We start from the raw sequence: 23719 nt of genomic DNA on the forward strand, positions 1-23719 counted from the left end.
TCCAGCTGAGAAAGCGCTGCCGGCTTCCTCTGCTCAGGGCCGTGTCAGTGGCAGCAGCTTCAGGATGGGGGGGGAGTTTTGCTCCGCGTTGGTATCAATTCAACCCTTTCCGGGATCTTGGATCCAAAACAAACGGCAACGGCCCAAAAAAAAAAAAAGGAAATCTGTCGTGCTCTGGCTGCGGTACTGCGTGAATTCGCCAGAATATCTGGTTATTTTTGCTCGTTTTGTTCAGCACACTGCAAGCAGATGCGGTTGCATATTCCTCCTCATTATGACACGCAGATGACATTGCATCACTGTTTCCTTGTTTCCATCACGTTCACAGATTGAGACCGAAATCTGTTAAAACCTTCACAGCTGGTGTCCTCTGTCTTTTCTCCTCGTGTGTCTTCACTTTCCATGTTCCGTAAAGAGCATTGTGTGACATGCCTGTTTCGCCCACGCGGGGGGTTTTTTATGTCCCGTCTTACAACTCGTACACATTCCAGTGAAATTGTCGGAATATACAGTCGAGAAACTTCTCCATTCTACATAATGAATAAACACGGGAGAAAAACTCTGAAATGTTCTGAGTGTGACTGCGGGCTCGTGTCGGAGCGGAGGTGCTCAGTTGCCCCGGTTGGCTTTATGACTGTCCTCTATCTCTCAAAGCAATTTGAAGCGGCCGCGAGAACAGAGCAATTATCCTCTCCTTTCTCCCGGCTGTAGAAATGAAGGATTGACTCATCTCGACCGTCTCGAGGGGTCCATAGCTGTCCGCGCTGGAGACACCTTCTCGCCAATTGTCACCCCCCTCCCTCTCCGCGGGGTCGTTAAATCTCGCTGAGTCGCCCACCAACTTGCTGCTGCTGCTTGCTGTTCTTTGCTGGGACACCCGGAAAAAAGTGCCAGTGGCCGGTAGAGGTCAATAGCCAGTTCATTTCAGGTGTCTTTGGCGCTGGCACTTTAATAGCAAACATAATCATTTTAATCTGCAGATATAAACGAGTAATTTGATCTGAACAAGGTCCAGTTTTTGCAAGAAATGTCACACCTATCCATCGATAGATCTATCTATCTATCTATTTATCTATCTCTCTATCTAAACTCAAAGGAGTCTAAGTGTCAAAACACAAATTGATTTGATTAATAATACCTTCTGTAATGGGCCCACTTCCAACGTCATTACAAATACAGAAAGTAGCTTTTGATTGCAGCACATATGGCAAAGAAACGCTGAACAAATCATGATACAAATTGAAATTGAAATCTATTTTGGTCTTTTATAAATCACTTTTATGATGTTGCCGTCATTTTTCAGTTATATTCGGCAATTTTCCTGAATTTCAGTTCACCTCGCTTCCCCCCTGTGGCCTGAAAAGTTCACTTCTCCGAAGGACACACTACACATCCTCAGCATTCCGCACACACGCACACACACACACACACACACACACACACACACACTTCCTGTGCCCTGCTCTGACGGTGTCGGCATACTGACATTCTCCCAGCGATGGGTTTGGGCCCATCGTGTTATCCACCATGTCAAAATGAGACTGGAGTCTTGTAAAGGAACATGCCATCATCACCTCTCCAGAAGCATCCATAGTCTCACGTCAACTCCTAAGCCATCCGTAATGAAAAAGACACGCGACTAATGAATCTGAGGCAGCAGTTTAGACACTGCTGAATTCCCCAGTAATGCATACTTGAATGGCTGCAATTCATTTATTCAGCACTTTTGCATATTATGGGATTTGTATTCAAATGAGTGCCCCGAGTTCATGAACCACGGAGCATGACTGTCCTTAGCAGGAGCAATAGTGAGGCGGGGCGAATTCAAACAGCAAGAAGAGCAGCAGCCATTATCTTCAAGTATTACAAATCACGACATTGCACAGTGTGTAAACCCCCGTGCACAATTGTTCTTTGCTTAAGATGCTTTTGGGCATGGATATGAAGCCGCGTGGATCCCCGCCGGGGCTTAAAAACCGCTTCACTTGTGCACTTGTAAGGCTAAGCAAGTCTTCACCCCATTGGCTTTTTAAATCGGACGATACGAAACACGTCGAGCCAGAGATTGTCTGATGGTCGGCTCTTACAACGAGTTCCAACGGAGCTTGGTGGAGATTAGGGGGCAGGCAGGAAATCCGTAACCTCATTAGGCTCCGAGGACTCAACCGCTCTGTGGGAAATTGCTCAATCAGGCCAAAAGAGAGTTTTGCCTTTCTATTTTCCCTGGCGGTTGTTATGAATTCACAAAGTGACACTTTGGGATTTCCCCTTTCTTGTTTGCAAGTGCTGAGACATTCTCCAAACGCAGATGCTCAATCTAACGTGCCGCCGCCTAGGAATTGAGCGGGCCGGTAGCGGAAGTCGGCGGAATGGCCAATGCGCTAAATGCCGCTGCTCAATCAGTGCCAATCAGCCGAGCGCGGCGCGCTGAGCGATTGTGCAAAGTGGTTGAGGCAGCAAGTGCAGGGGCCTCGTTCCCCTCTTACTTTCCCCCCCTCTACAAGTGTTTCATAGTCCCTCAGATCTTGTCCCAGGCAAACGGAGGAGTGCATCAATTGCTCTGCTGAATTTCCATCCGTCTTCGTAGATGATTTCCCCCGCGGTCTCTCTCAGCCCCCCCCCCCCCCCCCCCCCTCCTCGACATCGTCTGTCTGCTCCGTCGCCCCGTCTGAAAGGAGTCTTCCTGGAGGTGTGATCGAGCGCTGAGTTAAGTGGTCGACGGCACTGAGGTTTCCCGGCGCCTGCGCCTGATGAGGTGAGGTGGTGCCACAGATGCCAGTTTCTGCATAGGCAAGCAGATGCGGTCCGCACCGGGGATGCTTTCCTTTCAATTAGTCCCAGCAATCAATGCAATCTGTTTGGTAATCTGCAGCGCTGTCGTTCCCGGCAGGGGGAAAAAAAACGAAACACACGCGGCAGAACAAGTCCAGGGAAGCGGGAGAGAAGTACTGCGAGAATCGCTCGGGAAGCGCACACAAGTATGGAAATTGCTGTTTTGAAATGAAACGAAATGTTTTTGCATGGATTGATTTCTCCCCGGCTCGGTGTGGAGAGCGGCATTGTTTCCAGAGTTATTCCTCCACCATATGGCGCTGCCAGCAGGCCAACACAAGCAGGGGAGGAGAATGAATTCACCTCAGTGTCATTGTGAGTAAGAAAAGGGCATCGAGGAACGGGGGAACACACGGTCACAGGTGAAGAACTGGAGCCAGTAAAACTTTGTGAAAGTGCGACTTTAGATTTGTGACCATTGTCGCCGAGGAAAATAAATAAATAAAGAAATGCCCCTTAAATGGGGGGAAAAAAAAGAGGAATATGTGTATTACAGAGTTGATGTTTCTCACCTGATTTGTAGATTCATACTTTTTATCTCCTGGTGCAACATTTGTTGCAGCCGGTCACGGTCCAAGACGAGGAATCCCAAATGAGTTCGGTCGTCTCCTGGCGTCGTGAAGCTGACATTGGCAATTTGGGGCGAAGCGTCGCAACAGCTATTGGACTTTCATTGTGATGAAATGGGATATTTTTTAAATGGCTAATTTCCTTTCCTTATACAATTTAGAGCGCTTGCCCGCCATGAAGAATGCAGGACACTTTGTGCAAGAGCCTAGATTGCATTGATTTTTTTTTTTTTTGGTTATTGCATTTTGTGGCAAATGCGGTGCGGTTGAAGTTAAGCAACTAGAACACTTGGTCGTGGAAGGGTTGTGAATGAAAATCAGTACTTTTATTGTTACAGAAAAAATTAGTGTTCGTCTCTCCACCACCCTGCCCTCCATAAATTGACTTTACTCCTCGCTATATAACGGGTACCCTACTTCCTGATTAGAAACCGAATGCTGTCATTAAATGTCAATTACGCACAGCAGAACATCAACAACCTAATGGATGTGGGCTAAGCAAAATAAAAAATGACTAAAAATGCTGCTGTAGCAAGTGAAATCGAGCGGCGCTGTAAAAGAAAATCCAGTCAGCGAGGAAGTAAGTGAACCAAACGTCAGCTTTGAATGGAAACAGATGTTGATTCGACCAGATTTAACGGCTACGCAGAAAACACGAGGCCGCCGTATCCAAACGCCAAACAGCGCCGATGTGTGCGTGCGAGTTTAAAATCATCTTCACGGGAACAAAGCGGAGACGGAAATTGGAAAGCTGCTAACTTCCTGGGCAACTGTATATACATCAAGACGTACACGACGTACAAGACAGACGGAGTATGTACAGAGTTCACAGCGAGTTTGTGTTTAATTCATGAGTATATGTATTCATTAATACCACGACACATCAGTATTCTGGGCATTACTTTGCAGTGTACTCAGTGCCTCATTGATCATTCTGCGACGCACTTTCACAAGACTGAAATCGTGATTATCACAAATCCAAAAACCAAACAGCGCACAGCGGGTCTTTTTTAAAATTCACTTTTACAGCAGCAAAAAGTCAGAGATGCTCAGCAACACGCTCGGCAATTAAAGACAGGCGGGTTTGCGTCGCAGCACAGGGCGGGCGCTTGAATCTGAACTTGGCAAATACTGCTGAAGTATCAAAGAGGAACACGAATAGATGTTCACTCCACCCATATATTACCGTGTCTCGCCATACATATGCTGCAATAATGCACATTCATCATGATCACCGGCACCGTTATCTCGCGTGAGGAGAGGCCTCGCTGCCAATTTCAACACGTTGGGGTCACGCAGTCGAGTAGGAGTGAAGCGATATGGCAAGCGGAACGGCAAGTGTTAGTCGACGCCATTAATCTAAAACAATGCAGATCGTGTCTCACTCCAGGTGCCAACTCGCTCATTTATTATCTTTGCGTAGTCACTTTTAATTGCTTTTCTCACATAACAACAAACGCCCCCCTCCCAACCTTTCCTTCTTTCTCCCTCTCACGTCGTGAAACACGCTCCAGTTTTTTTTTTTCTTTTTCCCAAGCGTAGTGCAGCCAGGAACGCTCCGCGTTAATGCAGATTTGATAATTGCTCCCCTCGGATTGGTGCTGATATAGAAGTTACGGCCACCCTTTTGAGATCATATCGTATTTTCACATTCATGTGAATAACGTATACCGTTTAAGCAAATAATGGGGGGCATTAGCTCTTATTTTTATTCGATTTTTTCCCTTTTGGGAATCCTCTTAGTGAAACAACCTCATTACGTGGAACTTAATGTTGATAAGTGCATACATGAAAGACGCCCACTAACACTATCTAATGGACAGACTGCATGCGCTTGTTGTCGATGCCATGCGGGGCACATTAAATATGTCCACCCCTGCCCAGATCTTGCAAAGCGTTGCTTTTATTATACTTTGTCGCGACACAGTTCTCATTAAGATTTATGTAGCTTAGCGTCGCCACACCGCACTGACTGCACTGTTCCCCCCCCACGGCCCCGCGCAGGAGGAACATCTTCCTTATTTGCATGACGGGCGGCCAGCTCGCGAGCATGCGATGGAAAATCCATTTTCGCCTACTCTCCGGGTATCAGACCGGCGGCCGGAATCAATTAAAGTGGGCGAGCGCGCTTGCGGGCACTTAGCCACCTCCGTCACGCTCAGAAGTTGCATCGTATGACATTTGCGTGCTCCCGGCGAGACAATGCATCGCGACATCTGTGTAGGCCGAGTTGATTATCTGAAATTGCAACCTTTCATTTTTCATCTTCGTCTGTGTTGGTCGCACCATATCGAATTGCGATGCATCTCGGTTCATAAGTAATTCATTAAAAAACAAAAACAAAAAGGCGGTTAGGGCATTCGGTGTCACGAAAGGCCGGATCTGTCTTTTATTGGGCGCTGGGGGCGGTTCTTGTCCCTTGGGCCCCTGAAGACTCATTACACTCTGTGTTTGTGGCAACTTCATTAAACACAACTTTGTTTATTCGTATGAACCATGGGGAAATACATGACAGCTGACCCAGTGGACACGGGCCATTTGGTTGATAGCCTTAAGCTTTTAACTTCAATCAGACATGTACATGGCGTTTCGAGCATATTAAAGACACACAAGGATGTAAAGGTCATGCTAGACACATTCTCATGCCTTGCTGTTACAGTGGAATGTCCTTTAAAATTTGCAGCCTCGGTGTGTGTTGACTCATCTGCTCTTCAGTCAGAGAGAAGGAAGGAAAAGAGCTTTTACCCACGGCAGATTTGCGGTTAGGAAAACCAGCGACTGTGTTCGTGAGAATTTCAAATTGGAATATACAAAACAGGCACATATGTATTATTTATATTGCTGTCATTGTCTCTTTGTCGCCATTATGCAAGTCCCCGGCGCTGAGAACTGAACCTTTCAAGGCTTAACACCTCTCTGTAAGTTTAAATAGAAGCAAAACATAAAAATAAAATGCTCCACAGTACATCTCAGCCGCAGGACGAGACGCGCGTCTCCCAGCCTGCATTGAGCGTGTTCCTCAAGGGCAACCTCCATCCGACTTGTCACGCTCAGATCGAGGACAACAGGAGGAACGAATCAGAAAGACGTTTGTCTTTGGCTGTGGTTTTTTCCATTGTAAATATCCGGAAATCGATTTTTACAAGCACCTTGCCACAAAAATCAAGAATTCAGCGAGCATCAGATGCATGATAGTTAGGAAAAAATCTATTCCACTTGATCCAGACTATTAGGTAACAGATAAAGTAGGGCTGCAACGAACGATTGTTTTCATTTATTAATTAAACTGTTGATTATTTTCTCGACCAATCGATTAGTTGTTTGTTCCATACAAAGAAGAAAAAAATGATAATCATGTTTCCTTAACCACATGATATGTGTTATTCAGTTTGCTGTCTTTGAGGAGCAGAGAAATCAGAGAATATTCACATTTTTGAAGCTGAAATGAGGTGATTTCAATTTTTTCTTTAAACAGTAACTGATTAATTTTCTTAATTTATAGTAAAAATTTAATTTATATCAAAATAGTTGGCAAACAATTTAGTGGTCGATTACCAATCGATGAATTGCTGCAGTGGGTCATTGGCAGCATGTGGACTCACTCACTTTAAAACTTCTCTGAGAAGCATGTAATGACAATCACTGGCTATTTTTCACTACTGCTTTACAAGTGCGACACATTGCCTTCCATATCAGATTGCCGTGTTTGTAATAAACCGCAGAAAGGGCCGATGCGTCTTATTTATAGATGTTTGGCGGGTCTCATTTGCTGTCTGTCAACGGAAAGTGGTTTTTGAGGGGGGGGGGGGGGGCAGGCGCCGTCGGTGATGTAAACTTTGCCTGACACGAGCAGACAGAACATACACTGCGGAGAGATGTGATCGAGGAGCGCGTGTCATTTTTTCCGGCAGTAAAAATAAAGCGGGCGCATCATTTCGCGGCATCAATTTAAGAAGGAGCCGTTATGAAATTGTCTGTCATTCCCTCCTAAAAGTTCACATTTTTTGCCATTTGAATCAACCCGGCCGCCACAAATGTGTCGTGCTTCCGCGTAAAACTCATGAATCTTCACACGCCTAGCGCTGTTCCTCCCATGATGCTCCCGCGCCAGGTGCATCGCTCTCTTTACCGCAGGTGCCGATGAATCACAGCAGTGACTCGCGGGGCTGGTAAACGCGAGGGAGCACTTTCCCGCCCGGCCTTTTACTATTTCCCCAACAACGTGCGACCAAAATGGCAGCCCTTCGGCAAAAAATTGCGCGGATTCGCTTTAAAGGGGCCGCCACCGATATTTTTCCGATTATGATTATTCATCACTTGGTCCTGCTGTTGTTGTTTTTTTTTCATTGCTTTGGCTAAGGGTGACATTTTATGCAAAAGTGCCTTTTGAAAAAATATGAATACATAAAATTTTGCCTCCTTGGATCGCATGCACGCCCGGGGTTCAAGTGAAGGTCTCGCGCCGACAGGGCCGAGTGGCCTCTCGTCTGAGAGAACCCGCCGCCGCGCCTCATAAGCAGTCCGGGAGCTTCGCCACTGTCCTCTGATGTCCTGTGTGCGGAGAGGCGGCCAGAAAACGCATTACAGCCACGTCTTCGTGTCTCACGTTGTTCAATGACTGGAGTCAATGTGAAGGGAATATGTAGTTCAAAATGTGTCGTCAGGTATAGTGACCTCCCCCCCTCCCTTCGCCTCCCCCCTCTCTTTTCTTCCCAAGGGAGGACGGCAGTGACGTGAATTCTCAAGTACCACTTCAGCTCTCGCCCGTGAAAACACATTCGTGCCAGATGCAGGCGGGATAAATGAGGTTGTCAGTGGTTATCTGGGGTTAATCCGCCTCCTTTTAAACAAGGTCTCTGACGTGTGACTTGAAAACAAAACGCGCCTGATGGAGGGACAAGGCTGCGTCCTTGTCATTTTCTATCAAGTAACAGAGATCAGTGCACTTGCTCATTAGTGCCGCAGCACTGCATCCATTAAGATAACTCAAAGAAAATAATACCAGTTCTTCTTTTACAGAATCCACGCAAAAAGACGTAACCGCTACCACCGCAAAGCGATTCAGCCCTGCAGGATTGTAACCTTTCGTGACCTGGTGAAAATGCTGTATTCAGTTCTAACTTTGAACAAATTTTGAGGTGTCATCATGTGCGAGTCGCTGCGCTACTCAGAGCCATGGACAGGAGGGTGCTGAGATCGGCGACGTCAAGGGGAGAGACCAGGGCCGCGGATAGGAGCGGAGGCCACGCGAGGTGAAAGTGAGTGGGCGCTTTTCACAGACACTCAGCACAAAATCAAGAAGTGATAGAGCAGCTGAGAGAGGGGGGGGGGGCGAGGCCGCCCGCCGGATGAACTTGCAAACATCGCAAGAACTATTAAGAAAAACAAACTTTGCAGTTTTTCTGTTCTACGTTTGACGTTCAGGCCTGATCTAATCATTTATTATTTATGGGAGGTGATCCCCACCTGCACAAAAAAGTGTGCACCCAAAGATACAGCACGCTGATCGCGTGTGTTCTTCAGTCCACCACCAAGAACAGCTTGTTTCCATCACTCATTAAACATTTATTTTGCTCACTTCCCTTTTCCCATTCAAGGATGTATTATTAGTAAATGCTATATTTTTGGGGGGATGTTGTAACATGATATTTCAGTTTCAGCCTGGTATCACTGAATGAAGTATGAATAACACAGCAATGTTCTTAAAGTCATTGTCCACCAAAAACATGATAAAAGAACAGCTTCACTAAGAAACACACACACACACACACACACACACACACACTCGTCGTAAGGCACATTATGGCCTCTCCGCAGTTGGAGGGTGAAACGGTATCCACTCATTTACTCCACACACACGCACACGACTCTCATCACGCCTCTGCAGCTTGCTGCAGGGAACCTGGTACACAGGCATAATTACACCACATTAGTGTCAGTCTCCTTGCCTGTGTGTGTGTGTGTGTCATGAGTTTACTTCGGTGGCTCCATAATGGTCGGTTAGAGTCTTTGACTGCTACGATATCTCAGGTTTTATGTAATATTTTAAAAGAAAAACACCTCAGAGCTGCAGCTGTGGGCAAAAAAAAAAAGTACAGTAGGTGAATATATATATTTATTTATATATATACACTTAAAACTCCTCTATGTGAGTTTGATGTATTTTGTCAGACACTTAAAGAGCTTAAACGTGCCTGTGTTGCTTAAAAGATGAGCTAAATCAAGCAGTGCATGTGATAAGTATTCAATAGCCACTTTTCCCAGGTTGAGTTCTACGTTAACGGCGTTTCATAATTTGTCCCGTCCTCTTTGTTTCTGTGTGATTTGACCGCACAGAAGAGATGGCTTTAGTTCAGGCCAGTGCGGAGGATCGGGTTCCCTGAGAGATAACGTGCAGCAAGTGATTCACGTACACGTACAACCAATCGGGAAGTGAGAGCCGGAGAGTGCCAAGGCTAACGCCCTTTCTCGCCATGTTGGAGAAAGGGTGTGAAAAACAACACCCATTTATCTGGGTGTGGATAGAACTGCGTTCTTCTTTGGCTCATGCTCCACCCCCTCCGCACAATTTCATGTATATCGGTTCAGCAGTTTTTGAGTAATCCCACTGTCAGACAGGCCGTCAGACAAACAAACAAACGGAAATGAAAACATAACCTCCTTGGCGGAGGTAATGATATTTCCCGACGTGCTTATCGTACACCAGCTAGTGGTCGTCGGACTGCCGTCGGTGCTGGGGTCCTGAAAAGGAAACGCTTCCTAGGGTTCTATTCCTCGACTCCTATGTCGACTTTGTCTCTGGATCAATTAAGTCTGAGCTGAACACTCAAAAGTCACAAAGCTGCTTTCGCGTATTGTAGTTCCTATAACTGGGAGGGAAGACTTGTGATCACTCTGCCTCAAGGAAATAATGCAGTGCAGTGTTTTCCCGACAATACGCTGCGATATCTTCTCTCCCGACTGCGGATTTTGTCTTTATCAAAAGGGCGGTGGAAGTATTCTTTCAGCAAGGAAATGTTGACACGCCCCCCCCCCACCCCCCCCCCCCCCCCCCCCCTCCCTAATTGGTATGCTCAGTACGGTGATGAAATATTCTATTTGGATTTGAAACTCATATCTCATCCCCTTTGCTGGGGCTCATCCTCCCCCCGTCACCACAACCCTTGTGAATCTCGCTCATACATTTTCAACCAAATGTGCACTTCACAGCGGCTGCAGTCGTCGCAGGCCAAGAGACACGGAGACGTGTCCCGTAATGTCTTTTCATTTGGCGTGTGGTTGCATCTCTTGACAGGATATCAGCTGACTCCCACACTGTTTATGAGGATGCAGACTCTGCCTCTGGGGACCATTATTTTAGGCCCGAGGGGCCATTCGGCAGAAAATAACGGTGTCTTTCTGCCTTATTTGTGTCGGCACAGGGCCAGTAGTGCTTTATGATATCCACTGGCCATTTCCTGTTGAAAAGAGCTGAAAAAATTCCATCCCGTGAAGCCATTTTTCATCTGCTATCTACAAGACCTATTTTGCTTTGCCAAATACTTTTTGGAGGACTTTTTTTATTCGGCTGCTTGGATTTAAGACTAGAAGTTTGAACGATATAAAGCACGTAGACTTTAACACAAGACCAGACCAGAGATCACATCCCTCCTCTTTTCTGTTGAGTGCAAGCTACGTAAACTCTTTATTAACGTGGGGGAAAGGTGATGCATCTTGTTAAACAATGCAAACATTTTGCAACGAATTTCTCTTGCCTATAACGGTTGATCATACTTGCCACGTACAAGAAAGATGACACCTTCAGGAGTCAATGACAAGCTTGACAGATAACTTGACTAGATGTGGATGTTTTCAGTGATGCATATCATGCAGCTCATTGAGCGCAACACATTTCATTCCACTCGTCACTTTCAAATCCATGCAGCATTACGCATTCAAACGGCATTGACCAAACATAATCACTTATGACTGTGAACGGTCGGAATTACAGTAATTATGGCAAGTCTTAACTTGCAGGTGTTCAAGTAGTCATTTCAGCTTTGCCTTAATCGCATACAGACATTTTGTTGCCAGATAACAATTAAGCCGATTTTGGACCGTGTCTGCCTGGCAGAAACACAAAGCTCCCGTTTCTTCTTCGCATTTTGAACCTGCCGGCTGTCTTTTGTTCAGTCTGCCATTTAAATGAGTCCCTGCTCAACTGTATACTGTGGTTTCAAAATCCAAATGCCCACGGCGGATTGTCACAGTAAACGAGGCGGTTCACTTGCTCTCCAAGTGCAAGTGGCCTGGCAATCTGTCGCTGACAAGTGTGTCCACATTTGATCCAAGTTTTTACCTGCGTTGTACTGAGATATTGGCATTATAACACAGGGCTGTTTGCACCTGAACGCATCTTGATTTGAGGTGGAAATTGTGCAAATGCGATTGGACAATGAGGAGTTAATGAACTTGCGTGACGCAACCGGTCGAGTGCGGCCCCTTGATGGCATTTCTGACTAAAGTCCACACTGCGATCGTGTAATCGCACTCTGGTGTTAATGTTATGGATGATATTTGGACTGACATTTGTTTCAGTTCTGGCGTGATGTGACTCAAAATAACATGCTAGCATGTGAAACAGACGGTGATATAAGCGAGAACAGCAGGGGCGGGGTGGTTAGCCCCAAGGGCACGTTCCAACCACTCTGAGAAAACCAGTGCCATCTCCAGACTCAGCAAACCTCTGAGGGTTTGAACTACAGTATGAACTTCATTTTTCATCACTGCAGAGGGCTTTAACCTTTGGGAGGCTCGGTTCTCTTCAAATGAGACTTGAGATGACTCTGTATAACGAGTTCAAAGCGATAATGTGGCAGTTTTATGAATAAGTAATATGCCCTGTGCAAGCATTTACGTCACTGTGGTTTTGTGAGGGTGAGCTGAGGTCATTCTTGAGGCGACTGATATGGGACAAATATGGGTCAGAGTATCTTGTGATGTTGCTTTGACAGATTTCCACACATCTATAATAGAGGCATGGCACATGAGACAGTTAAATGCAGCATTAGTTCTTTGCTCAAACACTTGTTGAAACCTCATTTGGTCATGAACTTGTCTTGTCCAGAAAATTGACAACATTTGTTGGATGTTGGAGGTCTACCAACTTGGGAGTTAGGGCAGCTCGGGATCCCAGGTGAGGGGATGTTGGAGCTGGAGATCGGCATCGATGCTGGACTAATCAGACGTGTTGAAGAGGGAGTCGAGCATGCGGGCAATTTGGGTAAATCAAAGTTCCAACCAAAATGAGACTGACATGGACAGGTAGGAGTACAGCGCTCGCACTTTTTCTGACATACTAAAGATCCCATCAGGTTGTGCCCTGGCATTGAGTTTCCGTCCGATACCAGTGCTGTCTACTCCCAAATTAAAAATCGGTACACCTCACTGCAGCGGAATTCCTCGGGGAACACAAGACCAGGGTCTGCTACAGCCATAAAGTCAGCAGCCCACCACGACTGAATTAATGTAACTGACAGGGAAAACACAGAATTCTGATGAATACAATGACAGACCGTAGATGAAGCCAAAACTCTATATTGTTGCCAATACCGTTCCACCGAATCAATTTGGTGATCCCTAGTAGCCGGCCTGGCCCTTAGGGACCAGGCGATACTGTGTTTCAGCTGGACATCCTTGGGGGTAGGATCGCTGCTCTTTTGCATTGAAAGGAGTCAGTTGTGGAGGTTTGGACACCTCATTAGGATGTCTTCCAGGTGTCTCCCCGTGGTGGTATGCTGGACACGTCAAACTGGACCGAGGGATCATACAATATGTACCATATACCTCGTCCGGGCTGGACGTGGAGACTGGAGGCCGTGCTCTGCATTCAGTTTTCACAACAGTTCCCCTGTCGGCTGCCTTTCACCACGAGTACACTGTTCCTCAAACATAAACCAGACAAGTGTTGGAGTATCCGAAAACTGTCACCTTTTTACTCCTTTTGGAATTGACTAAAACAAAAGGATTCATTCACTGACGCCAGAGTTAGAATTTGACTCCTTTGATCCCATTTGCCACAATCCAACAACACAAAATAACAAAAGAACAAGCACACATTAGAATCACCCCTCGCTGCGGGAGACCGCTTCAAAGTCGCAACTGCTTAATCATCACATGCTGAGAAATATTCTCACTTTGTTCTCTGCAGTGAAACAAAACAAAGAAACCTCGCTCTTTCAAACACAGAATCAATGTTAGACAGGATGGTGGTTTCATAACCAAAAAATAATAATAACTAAATTGAATGTGTTTTTTTTCCCAGTGACCAGAGTACAATATTTTAGATATACTAATGTGATCTTTGGCGGAAGCAGCAACATGGCCAATCGAACTTGCCTTTGCTGCCAGTACGCACTGGAGTTTGTCAGAAATGTCTTTATGGCAGACTAGCTCGTCTGAAACACAAAGCTCCCGTTTCTTCTTCGCATTGAACCTGTCTTTTGTTCAGTCTGCCATTTCAATGAGTCCCTGCTCAACTGTATACTGTGGCGCCTCTCATTCAACCACAGAGGCAGGTCAGTCCAAGGACTTCCACGCTCCTGCGAGGCCTCTTCATCCGCGGATATCATTGTCCTTGTTACGGCCTTAAAGCGAGATATTGCAGCCACCAGCAACACATGCAAAAACCCACCAACTGATGTCACGCACCACTTTCCTCTGCTTTACAGGTTCTATTTTTCTGCCCCCAATCCCGCAACCAATAGCTAATCCACAGATGTTAATAGTTTTGACAGAATTGCTCACAAAGCCCGGACAGCTACAGGGAGCTTTAGTGCTGACGGGGAGAGAAAGAAAACCAATTCAAAGCTGCTCTCGTGTCTCTCACGAACATCACACACGTCAAGTTTTTTATTCGCCTCTTGTTCACCAGCACCGCATATAGATGACAGCTATTGCTGCTTCCAAAAACATATATATATCTCGACCAGAGAAATCCCTTAAAGGGTCAGGGAAGATGAGGCCACCCCTGTCCCGGGACACCACAATGTCGTAAAGGCAAGGAAGAGATGAATTTAACAACCCTTGTGCTCTCGATATCCCCCAAGATTTTCACACCACAGTGCCACAGTGGTGATGAAAAAGTACCGTCGGTGTTTCCAGGGGGAACGACAGATTTGTTTGGGCGTTTGAACTTGACTTCATGCCGCCGTCATCGATTCAAGTTCGAATAGAGTTTTGGTGAATGTAGAGTTTCCATCTGATTGGCACAGAATATGACTCTCAAAAAGCTCGTCAGCCCACGCTGCCGTTTTAATCGCCACAAGATCATTATTCAATGATTGCCCGACTGCTAATGGCATGATTTTTGAAGTGTCCTTTAGAATACCTAGAGTTAAAAATGAGCTTTGGACTTTTCTTTTATTTTATGGGGTACTTTAACTGCGGAGAAAAGACAAATAGAAGAGCAATCAAACACTGCTGCGACTGTGTGTTCGTGTCGGAGCCATGTTATAGGCCATTGCATGACTCGAAAAATGTTCTGAATAAGGGAAAAGTCCCGTCAGAACGTACACGTGTCCCTGTGACATTCACTGGCTTGACACAACCTCGTGTCGTGATCTATAGCAGGAAGCGCTGTTGCTGTTGCTCTTTAGTGTCGCGTTTTTGCAGATTCATGTTGTAAAAGCTCTCATTTCACCTTCATCATTTCACTATCTGTGAAAAAAACAAAACAGTACATTCCATAGTCATCTTTTAAATTATTCTCAACTGAGGATTGAATGGGTAGAAAGAAAGAAAGAGAGGGGAAAAAAGTATGCAGAGTAGCAATTGTATACTCTAACTAATTAATTCTCTCAATTCAGCTAAGGTCCGACCTCATAGGTTCATTGTGCTCGGTCCTCTTGGTCTGAATAGAGCTGGTATTTGTTCGGCCCCTGAAGGTTCTTTATAGCTGTGAAAGTTCGGGGGCCTCCAAAAAAACGAGGGGGATTCTGGGAGATGGAGATATGGAGGAGTCGGCGACAGCGCCTGCCGTCCTCAGCCACATGCACGCGCACACACACACACTCCGAGATGAGAGTGAAATAATTGCCGCCCGCTGGCTACATCTAAGCACTGAAAAAACACACATGCACTTGAGTGAGTGTGCTGAGGTCGCATGCCGCTTCTCTCCCCCTCGCTCCTCTCGTCGCTCTCTCTGTCTCCATCTCCTTCGCGCTTTCTTCTTCACCTTTGCACCTCTCCCTGCCACCACCTCCTACCAACTCTCGCACACACACACACACACACACACACACACACACACACACACACACACGTACAATGTGCACCACGCATCGCCCCCTTATCATGTCTGGGCAAGGACACAGTAGGGCTGACTCACTCAGAATTGAGCTGTCATCTGTGTCACCTCGGGCTTTTGTGTGCACGCGCGTGTGTGTGCGTGTGTGTGTGTTTCATGTCGTGTTGTGTTTGAGCGTCACCTTGGGCTGGCAGTGTACTGTGGGAGGTCACTGTCAACACGCACAAGCTGGGGTGTATGGGCAGAGGCACAGGAGCTGATTTGATCATCATCTCGGAGACAGAGAGAACATGACTAATGGGCCCGTGTGTGCTCTCGTCTACGTGTGAGAGAAAGTCCTCTTCGGTTTTTCACAGGGCGTACTTTCCCCCGACTCACCCGCAGCCCACAAACACATTTGAGCACTCGCCGACACGAGACAGAGCAAAGTCACAGACAAAATGACTTATGTGGAAAAAAAGGAAGAGAAGAAGATTCCCACATGGGAGGGAATTAATTCAGAAGGGTTTAAAATTAGCTCGCCCCTGAATGCACCACGCGATCGCACACGATACTGGAACGCTGTCCTGTTGAGCGCCCTGCTTTTTTTATGGGTCCCTCGCCCGCATTCACACACACACACACACACAAACACACACACACACACACAAACACATATGTAGAAACAAAGGCAAAAAAAAGCTTCCCTATGAGCATCTGGGCAACAGACAGGCCTATTAGCCCACAGGGCCTCGCAGTGCCAAAATAACAACTGCAGCATATGCCTGCGTAATAATTGCATTAATGTTGAACATGTCTCTCCGGGGGGTGGCTGTGGCTGACAACTTGGGGGAAATTAAAGCTTGTTCTCGAAAGCATGAAATTAGAAATTGGTAAATGTTGGAATGCAAGAGGGTTCAGCTAATGGTCGCTAACTACGTGGTAACAGATGAGCGGCTGGTTTTCAACGTGCCGGATGCTTGTGCTTGAAAGCAGATCATTACCTGAAGCACAGTGCCTAATATCTGGATAATAAAGTCGCAGCCTTTAAATGGGACGCGGCGTCAACGGAAATTATCAAACGACCATCAGCCCATAAATCATGTGGGCAAAAGGAAGGCGCTATCTACCGAGATCATTCTGAATCGTATGGATGTCGTAACCGGACACTGCGAGTGGGATCTCTACACTTGAACTACCCCTCTTTAAATTTTCCAGACATTTTCCAGAGTTCATGTCTGAAAACCGCTTGTGACGCTGGACAGTCGACGCTCTGAGAAGGCGGCCGCTTATGGGATCAGTATCTGCGCGACGCACACTTCCCCCTAGGGGCTCCAAAAAGTCACTTAAAGGGCAGTTCGGGCTAATCACAAGTTGGAATCAGATTGCGGCCCGGCTTTATCTCGATGAGCTTGTTTTGACATATGTGAGGAAGCGTGCTCGGGGAGCATTTCAGCACGCCGTCTTCATGACAAGCCATTTAGCATTGTGAGATAGACGGAGCAGGTACAGCAGACAAGCCGTCACCCCCCAGAAGGTTCCATTTAGTCGCCACATCACCTCGTGAAGTTCCAAATTGTTTTTGTGCCCCGCGGCTGTACATAATGAAGATTCAAGGCGCGTCAGGGAGCGCGGTGATGTCGGACACGCACTCCGGATACACGGCGGGCACGAACGCGGCGCGCAGCGCTCCTGCACCTTCTCCGCCGCCACTGCGCGCACACAGCTCTTTGCCTGCTGGACATTCATCAGGATGCAGAGTCGAGGGATAATGTGGTTTAAGCAATCAAGGAGCTGGCAGAGCCTATCCCCGGCTGAATTAAAGATAAATCCAAACACCTTGTGAGACCAGATTATAGGCCCATATGTGGATTTGGCCCAAAGTGGCCAATCTGGTGTGTGCGAACATGTGTGTGTGTGTGTGTGTGTGTGTGTGTTTGTGCGACAGGCATGTTTGCACACGTACGGTATTGAACGGCATGGATGTGGTTATGTGGGGGAGGGATGAGGAGATTTACATGAGTTGTACATGCAGGGGCACATGCAGGAGTAATCTGCCATAAATAAAGCACTTAAGTCGATTATACAATCAGCATGTCAGAGGAGAATTTGAATGTTGAACACATTTAAACCACATTTAAAATCAATCCGTGAACAATGACGTCAACTAAAGACTCCTGCTTCTCTGTTGAGAGCTTGGAGTTCCCATGAGCCGACACGGATGCACATTTATGTTTGTTAGTCTAAAGTATGCTGCACCCACGCATACATGGGTGTGTGTGTGTGTCATTGTGATTAATAGACCTTTAGCCGGGGTGCTACCTATTATTATAGGACGCTCAACCAAAATGAACATCTCCATAGCAACATGTTTTGCAGCCGGAGGAGGACGCACGTCACTTTTTAACGGTTGCCCACCGCGATCACTCACACATATGTGAAGAATTACCTCCGGACATTTGCTCTCACTTCATCGGTGAGCATGTTTTCTCTCACTTCTGTGAACCGTGAAAAATAACAACCTGTGTTGTTTTTTTTTGTTTTTCATAAATATTGCAACAATAATGGTCACTCACACACACACGCACACACACACGCGCACACACACACACACACACACACACACACGCACATTGTTCCTCTCGCTCAGCCCTCTCAACTTTAACAGTTCTAAATTTTTCAGCACCCTGTGCACATCTGTTCGTGTAGAGACCACAGTGACATTAGCAGATTTGAAAATGTGATTTGGGTGTTTGCAGTGGAAGCAGCTTCTCTCTCAGTCGGTCTTGTCTGCGTCTGCGTCTGAGGTGCGAGGCTCAGCTCCTCCGCCCACAGAAAGGACGGCGGGGCAGAGAGCAGACAGGCGGCGGAGGGGAAACGTACAGTAACGTCTGGTGAAGTGAAACTGGAGTTAACGCCGTGATACCCCAATGACAGGTAAAGTAGCAGAGTAAGTGACTTCATCCACTGCTCTGCCCACAGATTCCCGCCCACCACTGGCATGTGGTAACATAACGAGCTCGTGTAGTGTTATGTTCGGAGCGCACGACCGATATATATATATTATCATCAAACCCTGAGCCGTCTAAGCTTGAAATGAATCGATTGGCTCCATGCTGTCATGAAACACAATGCTTCTCAGTCCTTGGTTGGGTCCCAAGGCTCCTAGTTAAGTCAGTCTGCCCCGGCGACGTGCACACACTGTATGTTGCATTGATGTTCTCTCTTTGAATCAAATATAAAAATGTCCATCCCTAGCTATACAAATGGAATGGATGCAAATATGATCGTTTCTCCCTTTTTTCGCAACCAAAACAAGTGAAAGTCATGTTCTACCTAGTGCTGATGTGTATTTATTTATTTACAACATTCCAGCGTGCACAAACCTCACTGGGCATGTGTCACAACAATTCCTTTTAACCCCAACACAGGTAAGACTGAGGTCATTATATTTCTGCTCCGGGTTTTTTTTCCGAATTGCGTGGACGCTGTTGTGTTTCTGCCGCATCACGTATCTGAGTGAACTTTTCCTTGTATTTCCCGTCGTCTCTCTTAAAAATGCATGAGCAAACGCGCATATTGTGTGTGTGTGTGTGTGTGTGTGTGACAAAGAAGTAACGCCGCAGTGCAAACAGATTTAGTTTTACAATGTATCTCTCTGTAATATTCTGTGATATTGTTTTTCTTTCTAATTCAGTGCATGTTAATTTATGGCAAAGAGGAAGTGACAGGAACTGGTTGACAGGTTACCTTGGAAACAAGCCCCGGGTGCGGTGTATGAGCTTCAAAAGAAACGCCAATCAAAATCTTCCAGCTGTAAGTTCAGTTTAATTAAACAAACCTGGCCGTAGTTAAAAAATTAAAAATGTATTCCCTTCACAATCTCTCGCTGCAATTTGCAGACTGACAAATCCCCCCGGGCCCCGGTGACACGCGGATCAGTTCCATCAGTGCTTGAGCTCCTCTGCTGCGAGGTTAAGGGCGAGCAGATTTTAAAGATGAACAGTCACAGCAGAGTAGCTCTGCTCACTCCGAAGAAGAAAAAATCTCCACATTGCACTGTTCTACATCTCATCATTATGATTAGTGATCTGAGCAGCGAGTCATTTTTCACAAAAGCAGGTGTAGCCCGCTCGCCGGCTGACTGAGCAAAGGGTAGTAAGACGATTCCTCTCTCCGAATCATTTTCTCTGACAGCGATCTACTTTCCTTTAGATTCTCAGTCTTATTGAGCTCATCAGTGATTCTTGACTGTGTGCCAGGTTTCCTTCCCTCGGTTTCCTTCTGCCGTACAGGCGGAGGGGCGAGACGCCACAGTTTTTCCAAATAAACATTATTTCATAAAATGATCTCCCCCGTGGCGGCAAATCACATTTAGACAATAACTGCAGGTTAAACTGGACTAATGAATCAACATCAAGTGTATAAAAGACGTGTTACATTTGAATCTCAATGAATTGTCAGGTCCTTTAAATGTAACACGAGCCCCAACCTCTTTCAGTCTCATTTCCAGAAAAGGAAGAACCATATCACTGACAGATGAATTGACACCTTGAGATAATCGCTACAATGAAATCTATCCACAAAGGCCTGTGTTACTTAACACATCAGCCATGAATTCATTTCTTGTCACAGATAATCCTTGAGCATTATGATAGATAGAAAAGCGTCAGCTGAATGAACGTTATGTAAAAGTGTGCACGTCTATAGGTAGAAGCTCATCAGGGATACAGTCATGCGGTGTTGTAATTTAGTTTTCAAGAATTGGGAAGTCGACATTAATGTTCAACGTCCTTCTCATACGAAGGACGTCCAATAATTTTTTACCACGTGTTTGTTCATTCCAAGCATATTGTAGGAAGTTTGTAGGATAAGATAGAAATGGTCAATACAGTTAAAGGAAAAGGCTGAATAAGTTCTATCGGGTCAAAAGATAAACCGATATTTCCGTTACCCTCTTTGTGTTGCGCAGCCCCAGACCTCTTTGTTTCAGCTCACAGATATTTATATTTATATAAGTGTAGAGTTTATGGAAGCGGGACAGTGTGCACGGGATGGAGTCGTAAGAAACTTGCGGGCCCACGTTCATCGTGAGGAAGAAAGAAGTCAGTCAGAGCAAATCTGTGGTTCATTCATGAGTTTTAAATAGAATACGCAGGGAATACTTCCTTCTTTTTTTTGGGGGGGGGGTATTTGTTGACAGTAATAAAAAGTGTAAGTCGTCGGCGGTATTCCGTAGACACAGTCCCTGCAAACCTCGCAATGTCAACTCTGCGTGTTCCCCGCTGCAAATAAATCCTCCGGGTCCCCCGCGAAGTCGGACTCTGGCAGGGGCCGCAATTATACCTGCTGCATACTCTGTGTGTGTGTGCGTATGTGGGTCACCGTGTGCCTGTTCGAGCGTGCATGTGTGTGTGTGTGTGCGTGTGTGTGTGTGTGTGTGTGTGTGTGTGTTAAAGAATTAAAGGGTTATCAGTCTTATTTCTCTAAACTGGGCCAGGCCGCATTATGTAAAGTACTGAATTATATATCAGATCTGCCTGCACGTCGGTTTCGGCCAAAGGGAGAGTGGCGAAAGGTGCAGACACAAACACACACCCGTTCACACACACACACACACACACACACACACACACACACACACACACGCCCTCATTATCTCCCCTGAACACAAGCGAACGCCCCCTTATCTATTACACATAAGCGCAACACATATGCAGGGTTTACTGTCTTATGTATAACGTGGATGCACACACACACACACAAACACACACACATGCTCTACATTATTTCACACATACCCACTTGCGACTGACAGATGGGAGCACGGGATGATGAGCCACCAGATTTGTGTGTCACGGCGGGGGCCATCGCTGACACCGTTTAGACTGGAAGAACACCCAGGCTTACATTAGCACCCTAAATGCATGTGTGTGTGTGTGTGTGTGTGTGTGTGTGTGTGTCTAAGGTTGGCCGCAAGTGTCTGAATAAGGACAATTATGTGTGTTTGATTTGTGCATGGCGCTCCAGAGGCCTATAGACAGTTGGAGTGTGTGTGTGTGTGTGTGTGTGTGTGTGTGTGTGTGTGTGTGTGTGTGTGTGCGTGTGTGTGTGTGTGTGTGTGCGTGTGTGTGTATTTGAGCCTCTCGGCCTAATTTTAACATCTTAACTCTCGCTGATATTCACTCGCAGCCGATGCATAGACATTTATGCAAATGAACCAGTGGGCTTGACATTCTGGGCATGCTCGAGCTGCTTTCATCTCGGCAATAAAGAACAATGACCTATTAGTGAGCCTCCCAAGCACATATTGGGCTCCCTAGACCAGCTTTGCTTGGGCTATTTGTTCCTTCTCTGCCTTTTCTGCTTCACCGACCCCACCCCCTCCTCCCAGTCTCCTCTGCTCCTTTGGTTCATTCCTTGCTCTGCCTGTTCGCCCTCTTACTCCCCGTAGACCCTCCCCGAGTCTGAGCAGCCGGCCTTTGAGACGGGCTGAACTTAGCCAAACTAATCTTCAGAAGGAGCAGAGGAACAGCTGCCTCCTCCTCCAATTCTTCTTCTTCTCCTTTTGAGACATCGCTGACATTTTGCATAAAGTATGTCATATTTGGGGATGTGGTTGTGTTGACGGGGGGGGGGGGGGGGGCAGTCGAACACAAGAGAGTTGACTTAACTCAGGGCAAATATACCGCAGGGACCCGGCTCCCACACTGTGGCCAATATTGGCCTCTCACCCTCTGATTATGGCCCATTTGGCACCAACAGGGGTTTCAAGTCACATTGCAACTGTTGCAAAGTGGCTTGACAACTTGCCAAAGCATCAACATAGCTCCCTCTGGACCAGTTCTAACTGATACTAGTATCCTTGTTACATGTGCAACAAAGATCGTATGAACTGAAAGGTTGACAGCTCAAGTTTGAAGTTCGAAGTGATGCCACAGAACGACCCCAGGTTACACCTGATGTGCCGCGGTGCCCCCCGAGATGTAGGAAGAGAACAGGCCAAGAGGTTTGGGATACATGGTGGGTGTGGTCTTACCCCAACCAAAATTGCCGCTGAAATATCTTTGTTTTTTCCTGCAAATGGTTCAGAGGAGGCGAATGGACTCCTGTTCTGCGTGGGTGTACATTCACTCTGGCAATTTTAATTGGAAAGAACCCCGATCAATGATATGTTAATATGTCCCTACTGTGTCTTGAATACATTCCTATGTGCTCGCCTTGAATAAATGCGACCAAACCGCTTTGTTGAAAAGTTGATTCTACTTTGGGGAGTAACAGAATGCGGAGGTTAACGGTGTCTAATGGCTGCACTGTTCTCTTTCTTAAGGATAATATCACTGTATATGGCCCCATAAATGAAACCATAATAACACTGAACCGTACACTGGCCTCCTCTGCAACTCTGAATGGCAAAGGGAAGTTGGTTGGCCATGTCGATCAGTTTAGGGGAGCATTTTCCGCCCCTCGTTCGTGCACAGTTTCATCTGTGCAAACTGTCAGTGCGCACCTCTCTCCCGTGATCTCTCTCTCTCTCTCTCACCTCGCAAGCGCACAAATGCTCGCCTGCGTCTGGAATGGGCCTCTCAAGGGCCTTTGCCGCGTGTCTCGGCGAGACTTGTGATTTGTTTCCCAGTGGAAGGCGTTTCTCCGTGGACTGCATCGGACTATGAACGTCAGTTCGCACTGACTATGAAGACGAAAGCTGACCGTAAAAATAAGTGACTTCTAATGTAAAAATTAAAGCTGTGAATGTAAACTAATTTTTACCCCTCCACCTTAGACTAATATCATTATGCTTGTATCCTAAATTCATATTTAGACAGTTGATTAAATGCAAACCCACTGCATGTAGCAGAGGAAACAAAGCTGAGATTATTCAAATGGCCTTTTGTGTCTAGTTGTTAATTCCACGCCTCCTCATCCCCCCCCCCCCCCCCCCCCCCCCCCCCCCCCCGCCGCCCCCCAAATAAAAAATCATTTAAATAAGCTTCCTGAACCTGTCAACCTCAGGAGCAGGACTAATGGCCTGCTCTATTAAACTAGCATTAAT

General features: G+C 46.4%; 1 long non-coding RNA gene across 1 annotated transcript in view; it reads left to right on the forward strand.

Annotated features, from left to right (window-relative positions):
- The window catches only part of LOC124850873, a 282046-nt gene that overhangs the window by 70211 nt on the left and 188116 nt on the right, over positions 1-23719 (forward strand). The gene's annotated exons all lie outside the window — the stretch shown is intronic.

Source organism: Scophthalmus maximus, chromosome 1, assembly GCF_022379125.1.
Source record: "Scophthalmus maximus strain ysfricsl-2021 chromosome 1, ASM2237912v1, whole genome shotgun sequence".
Taxonomy (NCBI): domain Eukaryota; kingdom Metazoa; phylum Chordata; class Actinopteri; order Pleuronectiformes; family Scophthalmidae; genus Scophthalmus; species Scophthalmus maximus.